This window comes from Mesoplodon bidens, assembly GCF_964165515.1.
Source record: "Mesoplodon bidens genome assembly, chromosome: 5".
NCBI classification, from domain to species: Eukaryota; Metazoa; Chordata; class Mammalia; order Artiodactyla; family Ziphiidae; genus Mesoplodon; species Mesoplodon bidens.
Window position 1 is genome coordinate 61387193 of NC_138161.1, and position 22686 is coordinate 61409878.

The 22686-nt window shown below is 35.0% G+C and overlaps 1 protein-coding gene across 13 annotated transcripts in view; it reads right to left on the reverse strand.

The window, feature by feature from the left end:
* The window catches only part of ZBTB20 (zinc finger and BTB domain containing 20), an 830948-nt gene that overhangs the window by 237857 nt on the left and 570405 nt on the right, over positions 1 to 22686 (reverse strand). The window contains exon 2 of one of the 13 annotated variants that reach the window (XM_081234524.1): positions 6519 to 6612. The exons of the other annotated variants lie outside the window; for them this stretch is intronic. The gene's annotated coding sequence lies outside the window, so the exon portion shown is untranslated. The remainder of the gene's footprint in view (positions 1 to 6518; positions 6613 to 22686) is intronic. 13 annotated transcript variants of the gene reach the window in all.

Genomic DNA, 22686 nt, shown 5'->3' on the forward strand with positions numbered 1-22686 from the left:
TGATCGGTTTACAGTGGAGCTGGTATGTGCATCATGAAAGACCTGCACTTACTCACTAAATTACAAGTGGCTGTTTACTCCTTATACAATAAAGCCTGGGTTAGGGAGCCACAGATCCTGCTGACTTTAATTGTCCCAAACATGTGAGCACTAGATTTGGGCCCATCAGTGAGATAGATTTAAACAGCTTGAAACTGAAAGTTGGATCAGTCATTCAAAAATGCATTGGGAGATAACACAGGTATTGTTGCCTTCCACTCTTTTTTCTTTTCCTTTTTTATCCTCTCTAGCAATGAAAGGTAACAACATCCCACTATCCAATATAAACACAGTTTAAAACAAAAAAAAACAGAATAAATGTGCCAGTGAAAAGTTAATTCTTTGTTTCCTTCCTGTGGGCTGCCCTCCATTTCTGGATTTGCTCACACATTGTTTCTATAAAGTAGGATAAAGATGAACAGTTACATAGTATGAACTCATGATTTTCAAAATATCTCCCAACAGCTCTATTTCCTCATTTAACCTATATTGACCTTTTCCTTTAAATCCTCCCTACACTCCCAATCTCGTCTACGTTTACTATCAAATCTCCTTGGGAGAAAGGCTAACTTGCACTCTATAGACTATTCATACCTTGGTAAATGCTCTATTATTTGAAAGTTTTATTCAAAATATATCTCTTCCTCAGCTCTCAGACTTCCTTTTTAAAGCTGGATATTCTCTTGTGATCTCTCTTTTGATTCTATCTCCCTTAGTTCTAGTAGCAGTACTTTATTTTCAGGGCTTTTAGAATCTAGAAAGTCACCATGTTTTTCATATTTCTTTGATATTATTTCCTAATGTACCTTTAATTTTTAAATTTCCGTCCAATATTTTTCATCAACAACCTCGAGAGTACCAAACATTTTACTGTAGTTTATTTCTCAGTAAATAGGTTTTGGTAGTTCTGTTATTTTATTAGATCATAATATTTTGATGCTTTTCTTTTTTTAAAGGGGTAGAGATAGCCAAAACTGGAGGGAAAATAAAAGATACCTTTCAGAATGTCACATCTATGTTAAGTCACAAAACACTAGTTGGTCTTGCCTTGAAAATTGTTTTCCAATCTGTATGAGTTGAATGGCTCAACATAAATAAATGAAGGAAACTAAATCTTTTACTCACATTGACTCATTCCATTTTAAGAAAATTTACTAAGTAATGAATGGGCCCTTATGAAATCATTACAGTTAGGAGAGCTGTTTCTACTTGAGAATTCTCTGTTCCTTTGGCAGTTCAGGGTTATGTCCAACTTAACTATACTTTTGGTGTTCAAAATATTCTGATTATTAGTATTTCTAATGATGGGACTCAGACACATTCCTGGGAAAAGAGACTTACAATTAGAGAGATCTTAATAATTAACAAAATATACCAATGAGATAATGAAATTGGAAGCTCTCAGTATACTGCCAGGGATGAAATCTTTTTTGAGACTTAGGAATATGCTAGAAGACAATAAAAGAGATCAGATAGTGAACTGAGCAAAGTGACCTTTGATGTAAAGTGTCAGCTAAAAATGTCAATCCAATTCAGGACTGGATACAAAGGGATATTGTGTCGCTGAGCAGAGAGGTATTAAGTTACCTGATTATCTTCTCTGGAAGAATGTATTATGGTTTAGACACTTTTATTACCTGAAAGATGTAGACAAATCAGGAAAGATTAACAACCAGTTTTATTAGGAGGTAGCAGATGAGCTGGTATGAATAGCTCTGGTTGTTAAAAGTTCTGTATTCTCTTTGCAGCTTTGATATGCTCTCGAGTGGGAATAGTCATTCTTGAAATTTAGATAGGATCAATTATATTCTGTTCCCCAGAGAAAGGGCAGTTTGGGAACTGAAGGGAGGGAAGGTTTTAAAACAGCAGAAAGACCTGGGGTGGCAGAAGGGCAGGAAATTCTATTATAAGATTTTCAACTTTAATTAAAACAACAAAACAATAACAGCCATTTGTTAAGCCTTCATTTAAATAAACTCAGTACATTTAGTATGTGCAATATGTCTTTCATATTTAGTACCTAGTTGGTTTTGGTACATGCAATAAGATTATTCCATAATACTACACTACTATGCTCATGTTTCCCTGGAAATATAATTTGCAAGGCTATTCTAGAAACTCTGATTATGAAATTCAATATCACTTTCAGTTAGTTACCCTTAATTCTAGTGCAGTTTTCTCATGTCTTCACACTTACCCTGAAGCTGTAACCTCTGGTTTCATAGGAATGTCCTGGTGGAAGAGGCTCCTGCCCCTTGCCTTCTGAATGATTTTCTACATATACTTTCATATATAATTACATATTTTACCAATTAACACTATTTATGAATATCACTGAGAAATGATTCACATAATTTTCTAGTTTATTAGTGAAAATAAGTTGTCCAGAAGCTAACAATAAATTACCAATTTTTACACAGGCCATTATTCCTGGGTGTATTTATTATGATTTACCATTTCTTAAAGATTTCAATTGGTTGACAAAGTATAATAGAACTAAACTTACTTCAAGAAATGTTGGTGACTCACTAAAGTCCCAATACATTATACTAATATCTATCCCTGGACTCCATCTTTTAGTTCTATTGGGAAACACCTATAAACATAATATAATTTTTTTCTTTTCTGATGTTCATTCAAGTTACATTTGCCCCCAACCACTGCAGTATGCTTTTCTGTAGACTACCTTGAAGGGTAGATTGTGGTGAAGAATCAGGACATTGAAACTCATATTTAAAAGGGGCAGAAGAAGAGTTTAGATGACATGTGATCTTAGGCAGGCTTTAGGAGAAGATGCGGACTTGTGATAAACCTTAGTAAAATGAGCCCAAACTCTCAGTCACCCCCTTACCTACTGAGGTGCCCGGTTACTGGTGACTTTCTCAATATCTTTAACAATCCTCTCCCCCCAAATAACTCTGCTTCATTTGCAAACATGGTTGGACTGTGTTCACATTTCCTTTTCCTCTTCCTCTAAGGAAGAACATTTTTAGGCCAAAATAATCCTTTAATAGACCAAAGACAGGAGATGCTGCTACACATCATAAATCAGTTTCTGCTCTCTTGGCTGCTCAACATAAGGCATCTCAAAATCTCCATGAAGCAATATATTACACTGTCATGAGTGTAATCTTATTATCTTCAGTTCCGGACATTTTCTTAACTATTAGTTGGGATTACTTCTCTTCTTGATCCTCTACACTTCATTATCTCTCTACAGCAACTACAACGATTTTCTCAAATGTGAAATCAGATCCTACTACATAAATCTCCAATAGTTGCTCACCACAACTAGAATAAAATTCAAACTTCTCACCCTGAAGCCTGCATAATCTGGTTTCTGACTCCTCTTCTGATCATATCTCCAATATACTTCTCCTTATTCCCTGACCTTATTTCATAATTCACATGCCTAACTCATTTTAGTCTCAGAGTCTTTGCTGTTGCTGTTCCAATTTCCTCTAGACCTTCACAGGGCTTGTTTCTAAGATCATTCAAGTCTCAGCCAGAGGCCATCTTTGTACACTCTATCTCTATTAGGTTATACTCTTATTTTCTTCATTTCACTTATCAGTGTGTGCTAGTATGTCTACATATTTATTAACTATCTCCCCTAACTAGAATGTTTCATGAGGAAGAAGACCTTGTGAGTCCTGCTCACTATTATATTCCCAGTGCCTAGAACAGTAGGGGGCTCAATAAATATTTGCTGAATGAGTGAATAAAAGAATAATTGAACAATAACAGAATTAACAGTAAACAAGGGCAATACCAGTGCTTTTCAGCCCAATGGTTCTTTAAATGCACCTCAAATACTTGAAAAACAAAAATACACTTTCCTATCCATTAGCATCAAAATTACTAATTTTACTAATTAAAAGACTGGACCTCAATGTACATTGATGACTGTTTCAAAATCATGTGACAAATAGGGATTTCATAATTCTGATCTCAAATTATGTGGGATGAATTAGTCCCACAGTGTTTTTCTTAGAACAAAATTGTAAACCAGGGATAATTAATCTGAGGTCCACCATTAGGCTTTAGGGGTTCTGTGAATCCTCTAAAAAGGTATTATGTCCTCTTTTGGGGAGAGGGTCCATAGCTTTCACCAGAATTTCAGTGGAAGCCCTAAATTGGAGGAGGCAAGGAATCCTTTCAAGCAGTATCATTCTAAAGCACTGTGCTATCCCAGCTTCCTCTGTGATGGTATAGGTTCTTTTGAATACAGAGATGCTAGATAGCAAGTTTCAACCACTGTCTATTTGAGGTTTTTTCTTCTTTTTTTCTCCCCTAATCAATGTCTTTGTCTATTAGGGTAAATCTCACTTTACTCTAAAGCTTTCTTATGAGTTTTAGACTGTTACTTTTTGGAATGAGATACATGCCTGCAACCTCAACTCTGCTAAAATATCATTGGCCAGTTGGGATTCAATCTCATTTTTACCTGAATATGTTATATATAAGCATTTTATTAGCCTAAATTCTACATAACTCTCACATTTATTAATTACAAAATTTGGGGGAAAATTTTTAATGCAAGTCCTAGAAGGTTCAAATGAAATAACACTGGGTAAAAAAAAAAAAATAACATAGTACCAAAACAAAACAAACAAAAAAACTGGGTATGTTGAACCATATGAAATTGCCATTTCTGAAAGTCAAAATGATTGAACATTGGCAAAGTGAAATGGTTCAACCTGTGGTTCAGATGTTAACTGCTATTGTTGTTAGAAAAATTATTCTCACTCTCCAATCCTCCCTTCCTGTAAACACTTCCATTCATGTGGAATGCATTGCTGGTAAGTGGCACTGTGGGATGGGGTTGAATTTGCCTGTGATTTTAACTCATAATACATAGGCTTTCTTAATTCTTACCATAGCAGGTACCTCCAAATGACAGAGAGCCTGGAGAATGGGCCTTAGAAAATTAAATTTATAAAGGCTTATTTTTCTCATACCCAGGTGCACTTTTAACTGGACAACTTTTGAATGGATATTAAATCCATGGAGCAAGTTCATGGGGACTGTATTGGTTTCCTATTGCTGCTGGAACTAAGTACCACAAACTTAATAACTTAAACAATAGAAATCTGTTAGAGTTCTGGAGGTCAGAAATCCTTAATCAAGGTGTCAGTGGGCTGCATCTTTCTGGAGATTCTAGGAGAGAATCCCTCTCCTTGTCTTTTCCAGCTTCTAGAGGCAGCCTGCACTCCTTGGCTCACAGTCCCTTCCTCCATCTTCAAAACCAGCCGTCTAGCATCTTCAAATCTCTCTCTCTCTCTGTGATTCTGCTTCCTTTGTCATATCTCCTTCTCTGACTCGGACCTTCCTGCCTCCTTCTTTGCTTTACAAAAACCCTTGAGATTACTTTAGGCCTACCCAGACAATCCAGAGTAATCTTCCCATCTTAAGATCCTAATTTACTCACATCTGCAAAGTCCCTTTTGCTATGTAAGGCAATGTATTCACAGGTCCTGAGGATTAGGACATGGACATCTTTGGGGGAGGGGGCCATTATTCTATCACTGGGATCAAAATATTCCAGATACTCAAATTTCAAATAGCAAGCAAGATAGTATCATATCATTTCTTTACAGCTACATAGACATTTTTACACATACCCTCTTATAATTTTTAAAGAGATAGTAACTGACAACTCTCCAGCCTCACTTTTGGCACATGAGTATGGAAATCATAGTCTTAGTTTTGGTTTGTAGAGTCTTATTTTATCCCTTTACCCAGTCTCAGTTAATCCTACTTATATTCTAACTTGTCCTTTCTGAGGAAGTCATACTGCTATCTCTAGCCAAAGAATTATTAATAAGTTCTTTCAGCACTATCTTCCATTAACTCTAAAAATAAAAATAAAAGACACCGATTTTTAGCCAAGAACCAACCAGGCCAGATTCCGGCACTTCCCGTCACACCTTTCTTGTGCCCTTCCCTCAGGCACTGTATACAACCTGTCTGAATAAGCTAAGCAGCAGGTGCAGGTGTTAACACACATGACTATACCATGAGAAATTTCCTCCCTCAGATTCTCACGTGGATAAACTTAACTCAAATGCCTTCCTTCTTCACTCACCAAAAAGACCTGCTTCCCTGACCTGCATCTCCCCTGTCCACTATCTCAGTGAACATTAGCCCTTAAACATTTCAGCTTCATCAGCACAGGCCCATCATGACAGCATAACATCTTTGTCCTGCTAGAAACTATTCAGCATCCAGAGGACCATCTTTATGCTGATAACACTAAAATATAAAATAATGCCAACAGCTGGTGCTACAAATGGCTTTTAAAAACGATGTTCATTCACTAAAATTCCTCTTGCTACTTTTGACATGAAACACGCAGTCTCTAATTATTCTGATCAAGACGGTGAAATACAAAAACAAACTTTAATTGTGTTTAACAGATATTTAATCAGGACTCACTGAACTACAGATTAAAGCTGAAATTCATAAACCATAATTACCCGATTGTCGCAATCTTTTGGTCCACATTCTCCTTCCGTCTGGGCGTCTGGCACCTTGCCCCGAATTTCTTTTACTGTCTTCTCAGCTTCGTTACTGTTCGTGTTTTCCAGCAGAGATTTAGCACAGATTACAAAATATCTGTTCTTGGCAACTTTCTTCATTAGCTTTTTTTCCCCCTTGCAAAAAAGTTTATTTTTTTTCCCTACCAGAGTAGCTGAAACGGGCATACGTTTAGGGTGCTTTGGTGACACAAACTAATTATATAGTTATCAGGAGATAATAAGGCAGCAATAATGAGAGTTACTATAGCTATCACGTAGGTATCATGCAATTTCTCCAGTATGCCATGCAGTGTGTCCCAGTCACCATGTAATTACCTCATCACTACCCCATTGTTTTATGGAAAATGCTTATCTCACCCTAACAAAACCTTTTCTGCCACATTTGGGAAAAAAAGTAGAATTCTTAGTTCTTATTTCCAGTACCACTTATTCCCAGTAAGATGCTATCTTGCAAATTTAAGAGAAACACATGTCCTCTCCTGAAAATTTGCTTTTACATGGAGCAAATGGAGCAATTCTGTTTTCTTTTGCTTTATTTCACCCAGGTGAGAGAAGTAATTACTAAAAATTCATACATTTTCTCTTCTGTTTTTTTTTTTTAAAAAGCAAACAAACAAAAACACCAAAAAAAAAAAAAAAGAAAAGACCCAACCTCACCCTATTTACTTAGGATTCATTTAGTCTGGCACTTCCCCCCTACTCTTCCCTTTCAAATCTCAGTCACTCACATTTGTTTTTTCCTGGAATTATGGTGTAAATCATTCTTAACAAGCTAGCTTGAAACATGTCTCACTCAGTAGAAACACATAAGCCACTAAAATTGAAACATGGAACTGCAAGCTTGAAACTCTTTCTAACTATTTTTTTGGGCCACTCTTCTGAAGGACACGCCGAGTTGCCCTTGCAGTGCTGTAACCCCTGTGTCACACAGTTAGGATAACATCACAGACCAAGACGAAAGGATAAAGAGAAGGCACTGGCAAAAGAAGAGGTGGGTGGTTCCTTTATTCCCCCCAGTTGGGCAGACAACCCTATGAAGCAAGGGTTGTAGTTTCTGCTTATTTATCTCAAGTTGATGGCTTGAAGTTTGACCTCACTAAGACCTCTGGATGACATCCCACCTGAGAGTTCCAGTTTAAAACAGGATGGAGTGGCTTACTTTGCAGCACAGATGAAAGCTGCTTCCAATTCTGCTTTTATTAGTCACCTCCCAGTCTGATAGCTTCCCATTCATTTGTACACTTAACTCAAGTTGTGGTCAAAATCACCCTCAGATTTAGAAGGGCCAGCAAAATTGCTATCCCATCCTATAGCATTGCTCTTCAATCACACAGTTTCTCCATATATAGTTGATGGCCTTTGAGATGCAAAATGCACCACTTTAATGTAGTAGAAGTCCCTTTCATTGCATTGCCAAATCTATTTAGCAGAATCTGCTTGGAATAATCTGTCCCTAGACTTGAGGATGCGCAGTGATTTTAAGCATTTTAAGCTAACGATAATGGTTAGTGCTGAGAACAGATGTACCTGGCTGTGATGTGATCTATTCCAGTAGGCTTTTATGAGCTGTTCATTCCTATTGACTTAGCATTTTATGTCTGTGTTTTTGCCTGGTGTGATGGTTGCATAGGGGTGTCATGTGTGTATTTTCCTGATGTGTGATGGCTGCACGGGGGGCTGTGTGCATTTTCTCAGTGCACTGGCTACACAGGATGTTGCGTGTGTGTTTGCCTGGAGTTATAGCTGCACGTGCTATTGTGTGACTCTTCCCCCCACCATTTGATGCCTGCTAGCAGGGTCCTATGTGTATCTTTTTCCTAGTGCGATGGTTGCACTCGTTGCTCTTCTAATGATGGACATTTCTAGCAATTATCTATCTACAGGGTCCTGGGAAAAGAATTGCAGTAAAATCAATAAACAGTTCTAGACAGGGCCTTGTAAACATGAAATGACACCCCTGCATAAATGCCTTTTCCTACCATAGCATGTTAAAATCCAAGTGCTGTTACCTTATTGGCACTGGGATAAAATTTCTATGGTCTCTCCATCTCTTTCATATATTGCAATCATTTGGGGGAGTTTGAGATTAGTGCTGGTTGAGGGCTTTTACACATGAGTCTATCTAATGACATTTTTTACTACATTGTCCTACGCATTACTTCTTATACTCCATCCTGACTTGCTCTGGTATAACAGCTGATATTCTGAAAGTGAATATGCCTTTTATTTATTCCTGCAGTCTCACCAGGCCCTCCCCCCATGCCCACTACCTCACACACACAACCTCCTCCCTTACTGCTTTCTGGTCTCTGTATCCCTCCTGCGTTCACCAAATGGAACTGACAAAGAAAAGAACCAATGAGGTTAAAGTCTTTTGAAACCCCTGGAATACAGATGAGCTGGGAGGCATCTGGAAACAAAACCAGACACTTGAAATCAAAGAGACAAGTAAATTACTATCCTAATCTAGGAAGAATAACTAAAGGTGTCAGTGGGGTTCCATTGATAGCACTTGGCCCTGAGCCAGAATGCCAAGGGTTCAAACTCCATACCAGCTTTGGGCTCGGGCCCAAGACTTGCCACTGCAGGGTGCAGCAGCATGTGCAGCAGTATTAAAGGTGTCAGCCTTCTACAGAGAGGTTAAGTCCAAGTTCTTCTGCCTGTTTGTCATTATACTCCAGAGGGATGCAGAGATAACCCTCGCTTCCTCTCCAGTGCCTTTCTCAACAAGACAGGCTGTGGGGAGCTGTGCTCAGCAGCAGTATTTACTAATATCAGTACTGTACAATTAATGAAATGCCCCTTTCCTGATAAGGCTGCTTGAAGAAATAAAGTACGTGCAAGAACATCCAACTGCCTCCCCCCTTCTCCCTCCAAAAAACCTGATGTCTGTCCTAAAGATTCTTCCATCAATGCAAAGAGCTAAGTTTGGAAACCTAAAACCACGTGTCTAAATGAAAGGAAATGTTTTCATTGGAACAGCTTACATGTCTGGTACACTTGCATAAAAACTATCGCGTAGCATTTTAGAGCTAAAATTGCTATAAAATGCTTAATACAGTAAGAATAATTATGAGATTTTGCACGCACAGCTGGTATACAACTAAAGTCTCAGCCACAGATTCAGTGGAGCATGGGAAAACCATTTATAAAAATTCCTGGTATGCCAGTTTAACTCACCATCAACAGCCCATCAACACTCCCTCCATTCTTTAGGTGGATGGGGGAGATATTTACCTACCGAATGCTTTGTTTCTCCTTTTATGGATGTCATTAATACTCGATTCAAGGAATTCTAGTCATTACTTGACAGTGGCAATATAAATAAATTGTAATAGGACACAAATGCCCTGAACACAAGGCTTTTCCATTGAGCACAGGAGTTACAAATACGGTAAACAATAAACCAAAAGACCAAACTATTAAGTCTACCTGTAATACCATCCCCCTTTTTCCTTCTTCTTTCTTCTATTCCATCACCGCTTCTCATCTCCCTTCTCTTTCTCTAAGATTCAAATACTTGAGTGACTTCCTAGGTGTTCTGAATGCCCGTGGTCACAGCCCACCTGGCCTTGTCTTCCCCTGGGTAACACCCAAAGGATGGAACTTAACTTTCTCCTCAAATTATGATAGTTCTTTCTTCTCCATTCCCCTCAGCATCAGCTAACAATCACTTAAAAAGGAGCTAAAGTAATTTGGATGAGATGTTAATGGTTAATAATAAGTTATTATTATAAATAATAATAATAATAATTTATTATTATTTCTTGATAAAGATTGAATTAAAAGACAAGGAAGAACCTCTTTATTTTGGCTTTATAGGGTCTATGGGAAATGCCATAATAGGTGAGATGATTGTAATCAGAGGCATTGCTGGATGCTTCATTGCATGGCCTTGGTCAGAGAAAGAGAAGCCACAGTGGGTATTTGGGAACCCTCAGGGAGACAGTCTGTGGACACAAAGGCAGCGTAGTACAATATAAAATGAATTGGACCAGAATCAGGAAATCAAAATTTGCGTATCAGTAAACTTTGCCAACAAGTGTTTAGGTAAGTCATTACACTCTCTTAGCTGAGAAATGAGGGCCTTGGATTAGAAAATCTCCATGGCTCCTTCCAGCCCTGAAATGAAGATCATGTCATGGCTCTCTGATGGAAGATCAGTTGTTTCTCTTAGTTTAGCTGCTTCCTTCAGCTAAGAATTAGTGTCTCTCAATAAAAATGGCTGACATTCCACATGGAGCTATCTAACTAAAGGAGTGTTGATGTCCATAAATAAGCTTTAAGCTCTTTGCCTACTACCTGCATATACTACTTCTGAGCAGGCTCCTTTATGCTCTACAGATATTTTCTTAGCATTTTGTTTCTCATTTACTTAATTTGACAAACATTTAATGAACACTTCCTATATATGAAACACAGAGCTAGTCACTGAAGACAAGGCAGAACAGGACACCATCTTTGTATCCTAAGAAGCACAAATGAGTCTACTATTCTTGTCCATTCTCTCTATCTCTCTTTCACTTCTGTGCATAAACATGTATACTTCTAAAACTATAAGAGTAGTATAGAAAAAATAAGGGGAATTAGACTTATCAAATCTGTGCTCAGTCCAAAGTACTGTTTATCTTCAGCAAAAGACTGATAATAATTCGTATTAAAAATTATAGTCATTCAAATATGCACTTCAATTGTATAAAGGGTATTTATCAACATGTATTTTGAGGTCACTGATGTACATTAAGAACAGCAATCTGGGTGGCAAGAAGATTATAAAGGCAAAACAATCCATCCTGTAGGATTCCTGATAAAATTGTAGGATAAAATTGGTGACTCTTTTAAATAGTCTCTGGGGAAGTTAAGAACACAGAATATTTTTGTTTAGTATTTTTTTCTTCTGAGGATTTTGGGTTCTTATCCCTCCAAACTTTCTTCCTGAATTAATAATAATAACTGCCATTTATTGAGTGCATATTAAATTACAGGCACTTCCAATACAATATTGTATGATAAGAAAATAATTCTGCAATGTAGATATTATCACCCTCATTTTACCGATGTGAAAACTGAGGCTGAGGAGGGTGAAATAATTTGTCAAAGATAATACAGTTTGCAGAGTTGGGATTTAACATCAGGTTTGTCTTTGTCTGTGAAACATAGCTCCATAAACGTGTCCTGGTTCTGCCAAATCTAACTATTTAAAAAATAAATAATCTTGTTTGAATGCTTTGTTAACAAACAAGGAAAACAACCTTCATATTCTTTCTTCACACTCATTCATTCCATTACATATAGTACAATGAAAACAGGAGATGGTTAAGATTTTTCTAAGATTTGGATGCCTTTTCATATTTATCTGGACTGAGATGAATAATTAAGTTTGGGGCTCTCAATCAAAAGTAAAAGAATGAGCTATTTGCTATCTGAATAAGTATTTGTTGTTAATTGATCAGACATGGATAAGGGGTGTTATTACAACTATATTTGTGAGATATGATTTACGTTGTTCTACTGCATATTACTCTGTGCTGTTTTTCATTTTCTTGCACTTTGGACTTTCTGTTTTGTTTTTATGAATTTAGTCACAGTTGGTTGTGTTTTGAACTTTGTAAAAATGTAATTCTAAGAAAATTAAAAAAAGAAAAAGAAAATATTTTCAAAATGATGTCAAAATCAAATCTACCCCTCACTAATTTGATTTGTAGGAAATGGAGAACAAAGTATTGAAAGCAGAATGCTTTTTAAATACATCCTAATTACTTCAATGTGCAAAAGGACTGACTAAATCAGAGCATGCATTTAACACTTTGCACTTCAATTGTGCTTATTCATCTAAGTTCTATAGATAGCAATCCCATTAAAAAAAAAGGAGATAAACTTCACTATAGTCAGTCATTCTATAGTTATCTGGGGAAAATTATCATTCTTAAATTCAAGCTTACCTCTCAAGTCCACTCACTTTTGGACTAATGCAGAAGATCATTAGTCCAAATAATAGATAATTTACTGCAGCTACTCAAGTTTTCCCAATTGACCCTATCTTTCCTATTCTTCTCTTCTGCTTTTAGTGGGTGCGCTGAGGGGGTGGGGTAGTAAAGCCACACAGTATGAAGCAGGCAGAGTGAGTCCTGAGGAATGATGCTATGGGCTGGAGATGATACACAATCTAGGATGGGATGGAGTTATGATGTCAGGGTTACTTAGGGCTTGGTCTGGGACCACCTACACCAGAATCTCCTGAGGAACACGTTAAAAAGACATATTTCAGAGTCTCACCCCAGAGCAACTAAACTGAATGAGTGTCTCTTGAGGTGGAACTCAAAGATCTACATTTTTAACAAGCTTCCCAAGTAATTCTTATGTTACTGAAGCCCGAAAAGCACTGGCTTATGCACTTATGCAGCTCTCTGATTCTATATCCAGGGGCAGCACCACTAGTACACCTCTGTACCTTCTGTCCCAGTTCTCAAGATGGATGTTCAAGTATACATAGCTGACCTGGGAGGCACTAATTGTAGTAATAATAGCCCAAGGGCTTAGCCAGGCACGGTGCTGTTTGATATGCAAGATCTCATCGGATCCCCACAACAAGGATTATGAGTTAAGTATTATTACTATTCCCATGTTTCAGATGAGGAAATTGAGATTCAGAGAGATGTAGTAAGTTGTTGTGAGTGTCACATTAATTATTGCAAGAGCTCTTAAGCTTTAACTCTTTAACTCTTAGCCTTGTGGAAAAATATGTTCTTGAAAGATGTTACTCCCAAAGATGTTCATGATTTGGTGATAACATCATTGTAAAGGAACTTACCTAAATACTAGTAAAATTGGTTATATAATTAACCAATCATAGGTTAACGTATAATAACCTATACATAGGGTGTGAGCATTTGTATCCAAGTAACTCTTCCCTTAGGTTATTTGTATAGTTACTAAAATCATCTAAACTAAGTTGCTGATCTTTCATTAGTTCTTTCAACAATTATGTACTTTGCCAGAACCTGAGGTGACAAGGATAAATAGGACAAGGCCTCTGCCTTCGTTAGACTTACAGTTCAGTAAAAGAGATGAGCTTGTGTACAACTGGTTCTGGGTTAACTTGTAGTCAGTGGAGGCCTGAGCTGGAGAGAGAGTGGTCATTCTCCTGGCAGAAAGGAAAAAGGGTGCGGTCTGGAAATTTTTATTTACGCCAGCACTATGCCATTGGCCAGTGTAAGGAATCCAGATTTTTTAAGATTACATTTTTACTTATACAGTTTTGTTAGAAAAAGGGCAGACTAAGTTACTTGTGTATTTTGGGCTGATAAAACTTTATGTGGTTCATTCTTTCTGGCATCCAACTGGGTTTCTTTTTTGACTAAATTCTGGGTACAGAGCCAAGTTAGTTGTTATGTTTATTCATTCTTACACAGAGCAGCCGAGATTCTCCTCTTGAGATGGGTGCCTGATAAATGTTATCAGTAGTAGCTCATGCCACCCAATAAAAGTGACCCTATAGAGACACTGGCTGTGTTCTTTACTTCATTTTCATCTGTTTCAATTAATGAAAATGCTATTAGATTATGAAATTTTTACAATATGAGAAATTTAGGAGTTAAAAACAATTGAAAACATAAAGAGTGCTCTAGATTTCTTCCCTTGTGATAACCTCATATACATGTAAATGTGGTCTGAGCATATTAATGTCAGAGCTGATTGATGGACTAAAAAAAAATGAGGTTCTGCAATGTCAAAGTGCAGGCTGATAATCTAAGGCAAATGTACAAGAATCTAAAAAAGAGAAAGAAATTCTGGGAAACACTGGGCAATAGAAACTATATGATATGATTCAGAAAATATATATCATATTTAATATGATTAAGATTCTAAAAATTGATATCTCAAATACTTCAAAAGCTTAATAAATTGGAAAAGCAAAACATTTTAATCCCTTTATGAAGTGATAAATAGTAGACATGTGCTCTTAAGTTGAATTAGTATCAGAGTTGGAATTATTTTTATTTAGATTATTTGCTGTTTGCTTAAAAATTTTACTTTTCTAATCATTAGAGTATTTTTAGAATATTTAGAAAGTTTAAGAAAAAGAAGAAATAAACTATCACTTAATTCCATCATACAGAGGTACTAGTACTATTCATATTCTAATGTATTTCCTTTGATTGTAACCAGATACATTTTTGGTTACATTCATTTTTCTAATTTGGTATCATTTTGGGATCATGTTAGGTATACAAGTTTCTTTTGGATCAGGTATTTTCAGTTACAATGTTTCATGAACATTTCCTAGTAAAATAATTACTCAAAATATCTTTAATAACTATGTAGTTAATAATTATTATATAATAATATATGTATGTTCCATAATTTGCTTAATAATTTCTTTGATTAAATATTTAAGATCTCTTCTTTCACTTTTATAAATGACATTGTGATGAACAAGTCTTTGTATACAAATCTTTGTCTGAGTTTCTGGTTCCCATAGATAGATTCCTAAAAATTAAATGACTGGGCCAAAAGACACATTTTTAAAGAAAAGTCCTTGATAATGTAATGCCATATTACTTTGCAGAATTTCGTGTCAACACATGCCCCCTCATCACTATTATATGAATGACAGTTTCACTGCACATTTATCAGCATTGAGGATTATTATTTTTATAAATAATGTCTTTGGGTGTTAGTGAGTTGAAATACTTTTTCATATGTTTATCAGACATTTGTATTTCCTCTTTCAAAATTTTTCTTTTTATAATCTTTTTAGATTTTTTTGAACAAATATACATCTCAGTACCTTCATGTCTTTTGCTTCCACTTCCTCTCTAGAGTATCACTATACTCCAGACTCTCCTGACCTAATCCTGAACCTTGGCATAATGTCTGCCTAGTCTGTAGTTCAAATTTCTTCCATTCTTATCCATTCTATACACTACTGCCTAACAGTATTTTGAAAATACTGCTTTTGTCATGTCAGTCCTGATCAAGAACCTACAGTAACTCCCAGTTATTTATCTATTGGCTAAATTCAACTGCCTTCTTTAGGGGAAAATTAATCCCATTCTTGGATATCTCCTTATGAATTCTGTTGATTAACTTAGGATATTGATGTATGGAACTTACATGCAGTTAAGTTTTTAAATATGAGTTTTTGTATGTGAGTATTTATATACAATAGAGAGAGGCACACACACGATATTGATACTAGACATGAGCACTGGAAGGGGATTTACAGAGCATCAAACCCAACTCTTTACATTTATAAATGAAGAAACTGACTCAAAGAGTTCAACAAATTACCCAAAGTCATAGAGCTAGTTAAATGATAGAACTGGGACTAGAAATCAAGTCTCCTGATTCCCAGTTCAATGCCTTTTAAATAGGGAATAATAAAAAATGATTTTTACAATTTAAAGAATAGAAACAGCTAGGAAAACCATTTAATTTCAGACTGATCTTATGTATAAAAGATTGTTAAAATCATGTCACATAGAAGGCTTGAGTGTTCTTATAAACATGAATAATATGTACTTATAAATTGATCAAAGTGTCATTATAATTTTCAAAAAATTTGCACATCAGCAAATGACCCAGTTTATGCTCGTTTGCTTTCTTCTTGTTAATCTATGTTGTTTTATTTAATCTGCTTTGCTACAATAGAAGCACGGTATTTTTATTCCAGCATGTTGCAGATCATCATTAAGTTTCTTGGTAAGATCTAGTGGTATTCAATGGAAAATCCAATTTGCCTAGCAACTTCTATAAAGAATTTCCTTTAACAATAATTGGGGATTTCAAGAACTACCCTTAAAAAAGAACTATTTCAAAATTCCTCTATATAAATAGTAAACAACATGAACTATTTTGTAAGAAAATGGGCTGTGAGACTGGGAGTTGCCAAATATACTAATTATTTATAGGGATAGGGTAGGGCACAAGGGGCCAATGTGGGAATAGCTATGAATTGAACTGACTTGGATAGGCGCTCATTGACGGTAAAGTGTTGATTCACAAAGCATGTATTTGCCCAACAAAAGTACTGACAGAAAGAGTGTTTATTAAATCATATGGCAGTGCCACAGTTACAGAATCCAAGGTTTAAATGAATAGGTGGGTCATCCAGCAGTAGAGGGAGACTAAAGAGATCTTAGCTATGTTTTCTTTCTCCGTGTGCATGTGTGTGCGCACACAAAATAGGTCTATTCATTTCATACTCAACAAACATTTATTAAGCACCTACTTTGTGCTAGAAGCTATTACCAAAATAAATGATCCAGTTTTTTGTGATTATCCTCTCCACAGCTGTATCATAGAGATGCATATTAATCTATACCTGACTAATGCATTATAACAAAAACTGAGAAAGTGGGTAGGAGGAGAGGATTGAAGGAGCGGCATCCTAAATTTCTCATTTTATACAGCATACAATTTCATTAATGTTGATAGTTTAAAAAAGTAGGTTTAAATATTTTTTAAAAATAACAGTAATCATTACTAGAAGAACAAACTGTGCTTTAAAACTCCCAAATTGCTAGACTGATAACAAACAAATAATATAGCCATATACCAAAAGAGAAAGAGAGAGAGGGCCAAGGATGCAGAAAAACATAGAAAGTAGTAAATAAACTTTCTGAGAAAGTACCAGATATATTTTTTACAACAATAAATATTAAGTTAATTAGTTTATTATTAAAATAAACACTATAACATAGGCTTAAAAACCCCACAAAAATCTAACCATAGGGTAGTATTTTAAGAATACTAGTTTTGGTAGTGGAGAAAACTGAGCTCAAATATTACTTCTGCCATTTACTAGTCATAACCTCTTTCCTAAGAGGAAATTTATTTAGCTTGTTTATATCAATTTCCTAGTTTATGAAATCTAAATAAAAATAACTGATTATAGAGAGAATTGAATAAAATAGTATCTATAAAGTTCAGTGCCCAGCACCATTAAACATTCGATAATAATAACTATTATTTATAATATTTGTTTTAAAATGATGTATCTAAATGAAAGAGAGGTAAAAATCAAAGGAGTGTTGTTCAAGATATACTGATAACTGAAAAAGCTTATACAATATAAAATGAATAAAACTAAAGAGGCAGAGTGAGACTTAAAAAGAAAGTAATCATTTCTGCAAAGAAAAAAGCAGTGAGGAGGGCTGAAGCCATAAGCCTACTGAAATCTGGATCCATAAGCACATAGAGGTGGCTGGGAGTCTAGGTCTTTGAAGTAATGGGGCCAAAATGTTTCCATATGAAATGGTGGATCTAAGTCTGTCTTACTACTTCAACAAGAGTCTACACAAAGTATGGCCAACTGCTGCCTGGGGCAATAGCTTATATAGAGCTGAAGGCACTGAAAGGTGGAAGGGTGAAGATACAGCCTCAGCCTTGAGATCAAATATTCCTAAAGGTAAGCTGAAAGGACACCTTTGTAAGATTTGGATTAGGAATATTAAGCCAGGAATGCAGATAGGGGCAACTGGAAAACCATTAGTCAGTGAGGTATGAAAAAATTGAGAGAGAGAGAGAGAGAGAGAGAGAGAGAGCTTACCAACAGGCAAGACAAAACAGCCTTATGACCCACATCAACCTGCAAAACAGAATTCTAAAACATAGCAAGGTAGGTTTATTCCTAGGTATTTTATTCTTTTTGATGCAATGGTAAATGGGATTGTTTCCTTAATTTCTCTTTCTGATCTTTCATTGTTAGTGTATAGGAATGCGAAACAACCACAAATTTAATAATTGGAACATTCACTCCAGATAAATTTGATTTTATAGAACTGTCTGACAATGACCTCAAAATGAGTATATTTGCAATGTTCAGAGATAAATAAAAGAATCATACCTGTAAAAAGAACAAGAAATTATTAAATAAAAATAGACAAGATAAGAATAGATGAATAAAAATCAATCAGAAATCTTAAAAATGAAAAAAAATGTTCACTGTCATAAAAATGCAATAGATGGGATAATTTAAGATTGGGCAGTTTCAAGGAGAGGATTAAGTGAGTTGGAAAGTGATATTAAGGAATTCACTCAGAAAAAAAAATCACAGAAAGTAAAATATGCTTTTAGAAAATGAAAAAGCGGTTGAGATATGGTAAATTGACTGGGAAACACCAAAATGTAGCTATAAAAATCCCAGAAGGATAAAATGAAGGTAATGACAAATATACAATAAAAGAAAAAAAATAGCTGAGAATTTTCCAGAATTAGAGTCTTGAGATTAGAAAATATATCCTTAGTTCATGACTGATAATTTAAAATAAATTCACATCTCAACACATTTCAGAGAAACTATAAGATATTAAGGATACAGAAAAATTCTAATAAGTTACCAGAGGGAAAAGGCAGAGTACTTAAAAAGAGATGAAAAATAGATCGATAGCAGACTTTTCTTAAGTAATGATAGTTGACAGAACAATAGTCTAAGATATGATTGAGTAATATCTTCAAATGCTGAGCAAAAACACCCAGTTAAATTGTTATTTAAGGTAAAAGATAAAATAAAGACATTTTTAGGTATACATAAAGAGTGTACTACCCAGGGCCCTCAGAGAATTACAGAAAGATGTAATTCAACAAGAAGGAAAGTAAATCCAGAAAGGAGGCTATAGAATACGCAAATAATGGTGCACATAGTAGTAACTAAAACTATGAGTAAATACAATAAAGTGTTGATTATAAAAATAAATGATAATTATTTTTGGACATGTCTAAAACAAATAAGTAAAACTAAAACTCTATTCAACAATTAAAACAATGAGAATGATACTTAAGAAGTAGCTAAAACATGCTAAACACATTTTTTTTTTACATTAAGGACAAAGCCAGAAATACTAAGAAGTGGATTTTATTTTTTATTAGAAAAATATGTAGTTAGGTATACATATAAAAATTTTAGTATGAGCACTAAAGAAAAAGATAAGCCACCTATGGACTTCAAGCCCAGCAGTAAAATCCATGTACTAAAAAGAATTTTTAAAACATTTTTTTCAATCAAAGTTACATGAAACACATCTTATTATAGTGCAATTAAATTCAGAATCAGTAATAAAAATAGAGCAAATATATGTTTAGAAAATAGAATTGTACACTTTTTAATTTTTGGCTGCACTGAGAGGCATGCAGGATCTTAGTTCCCCAACCAGGGATCGAATCCACACCCCCTGCAGTGGAATAACAGAGTCTTAATCACTGGACCACCAGGGAAGCCCATAGAAACATACACTTCTAAATAACTTAAGAGTTAAAAATAAATCAAAAGAGACATTACAAAATATTTAAAATTGGACAAAACTACATATCAACACATGCTATGCAGCCAAAGAGAAACTTGAATAAGAATTTAGAGACCGATTTATTTTGAAAAACAATAAGAAGTATTAAAATTAAATGAGTAATAATTCAACTCAGGAATCTAGAAAAATTATCTAAATAATAAGGTAAAGTGAAAAAAATAATGTTGACAAAAGCAGAAAGTAATGATATAGAATACAAAGACACAATAAAATAGATAAGCAAAATCAAAAGCCAATTTTTGAAAAAAGTTAATGCAACAGAAAAATGTCTAACAGCTAGTAAGAGAAGAGAAGAGGCTAACATAAATAATATTAGGAATAAGAAGGGGACATAATTAAAGAAAAAATTAAAAATCATAAGACTTTATGAAGAGCTTTGTGCAAATAAATTTAAAAGTGTAGATTTACTGTTAATTGTATATTTTCCAAAAACAACTTCTTAAAATTGACTTAAGAAGAAATATAACCCTTGAATAAACCAATAGCCATGGAAGAAAAGGAACTGATGTTAATCAAAAGTCCACCCTACACTACCTACCCCCTACTAACCAAAAATAATGGGTCCAGGTGATTTTAGAGGCAAATTTAACCAAATCTTCAGAATAGGTAATCTGTGTAATATAAAAACTATTTCAGGGCTTCCCTGGTGGCGCAGTGGTTGAGAGTCCGCCTGCCGATGCAGGGGACACGGGTTCGTGCCCCGGTCTGGGAAGATCCCATGTGCCGCGGAGCGGCTGGGCCCGTGAGCCATGGCCGTTGAGCCTGCGCGTCCGGAGCCTGTGCTCCGCAACGGGGAGGGGCCACAACAGTGAGAGGCCCGCGTACCGCAAAAAAAAAAAACCAAAAAACAAAAAAACTATTTCAGAAATAGAAAAAAAAATAAGAAAGAAATGTTGCTCAACTTATTTTATGAGGTTAGTATCACCATGACACCAAAACTCTGCAACAACAATTTTAAGAAAAGAAAATTAAAGACTAATCTCCCCATGCAAACATACTATTAAACTATCAGCAAATTAAAGTCAAGAGTGGATTTAAAAAACACAACAGGACCATGTAAAGTTTTTTGCAGGAATGTAAGAAGTGTTTACTATCAATAAATGTATTAATATCACATAAAATATTAACATATTAATGGGAAATTTTAATCATATTATTGATGCAGAAAATGCATTATACAAAATTCAACTAGTATTCTTGATTAAAAATGCTTAGCAAACTTTAAATAGATGATGGGAACTTTCTTACAATAATTTTGATTTATCAAAATCCTAAGCAAATACCACATTTCCAAAGCATTTCCATTAAAGAAAGAAACAGAGCATTCCGAATATCACTGCTTCTACTCCATGCTATATAGAGGTCTCAGTAATGCAATATGACAGGAAAAAGAAATTGAACATTTAAGAATTGAGAGTTAAGAGACAAGTGGGAATTATTTACTGATGATATACATGTCTATGTAGAAAACCTAAGAGAATTTCAGTTTAGCCAGTGGAACTAATAAGAGAGTTCAGCAAAGTTGCTGAGTATACACCAATAATAACCAATAAACAATACAGTGGAAAACAGATTCTATACATAATATCATGAAAACTAAGTTATATGAGAGGAACTCTAACAAAACAGGTTCAAGTGAGACCTTTATGGTGAAAATTATAAAACATTATTAAAGAAATTGAAGGAAGAGCTGATTAAGTAGAGGAATATAGTCTTAATGTCAGAAAGACACAGTGTTATAAGAATTCCATTCTCCTCCAGATTATTCTCTAAAGTTAATGTAAATACAAACAAAATTCAGCAGGGCTTTTGCCAAACTTGACTGACTAACCCTAAAATTCATATTGAATAGCAAAAGGCCAAGAAGAGTCAAGAGAACTTTAAAGAAGAACAATGTAGGGAGATTTACCTTACCAAATAACAAGAATATTATAAAGCTATGGTAATTAAGGCACTTTTGTGTTAGCACAAGAATAGAGAAACAGTCCACTGGATAAAGATCCTAATAAACAGATCTGATGTAGGCAAAAGATGGCATTACAAATTAGGGGGTAAGGATGACTAATTTGTTAAATGGTGCTGGGATAACTGGGTTATCCACATGGAAAGAGAATAAAATATGATGCATGTAAGATACCATATACAAAAATAAATGCCAAGAAGATTAGAGATCTAAATGTAAAAGGCAAAACTTTAAAACTGTTAGAAGAAAATATAGGAAGGTTTCTTAAGGATCTTGTCATACGGAAGGATTTTTAAAAATGACATAAGAGCACAAACCATAAAGGAAAATATCAATAAATTTGACTGCATTAAAATTAGAAACTCTTTAAAATAAATGCTACTACAGACACAGTTAAAAGAGAAACTGAAAATTGGGAGAGGACATTTGCAATCTATATTCCCCAAAGGACGAGAATCCAGAATATTACAACCACCACCAAAACCAAAACTAAAAGCTGTCCAAAACAACAATAGCAAAACAAATACCCCAATAAAAACATGGGTGAAGATACAAATAGGCAACACACATGAGGAAATCCCAGTGGTTTATAAGTGAAAAAAATTTTAAACGATATATTATTCAATCCCCCTCAGTCTGACAAAAATGTAAAAACTTTGGCCATTCCAAAATGTTGTGAAGCATGTGGAGAAGATCTCATAGATTGCTAATGAGAATGTAAATTGGTACTACCATTTTAAAGAGAGAAATTTTATAGTTTTTAGTAAAGTTAGTAAAGTTTAATTTAAAAAATAAAAAATATATAATAAAAATTTCAAAATGCATTATTTCTTAC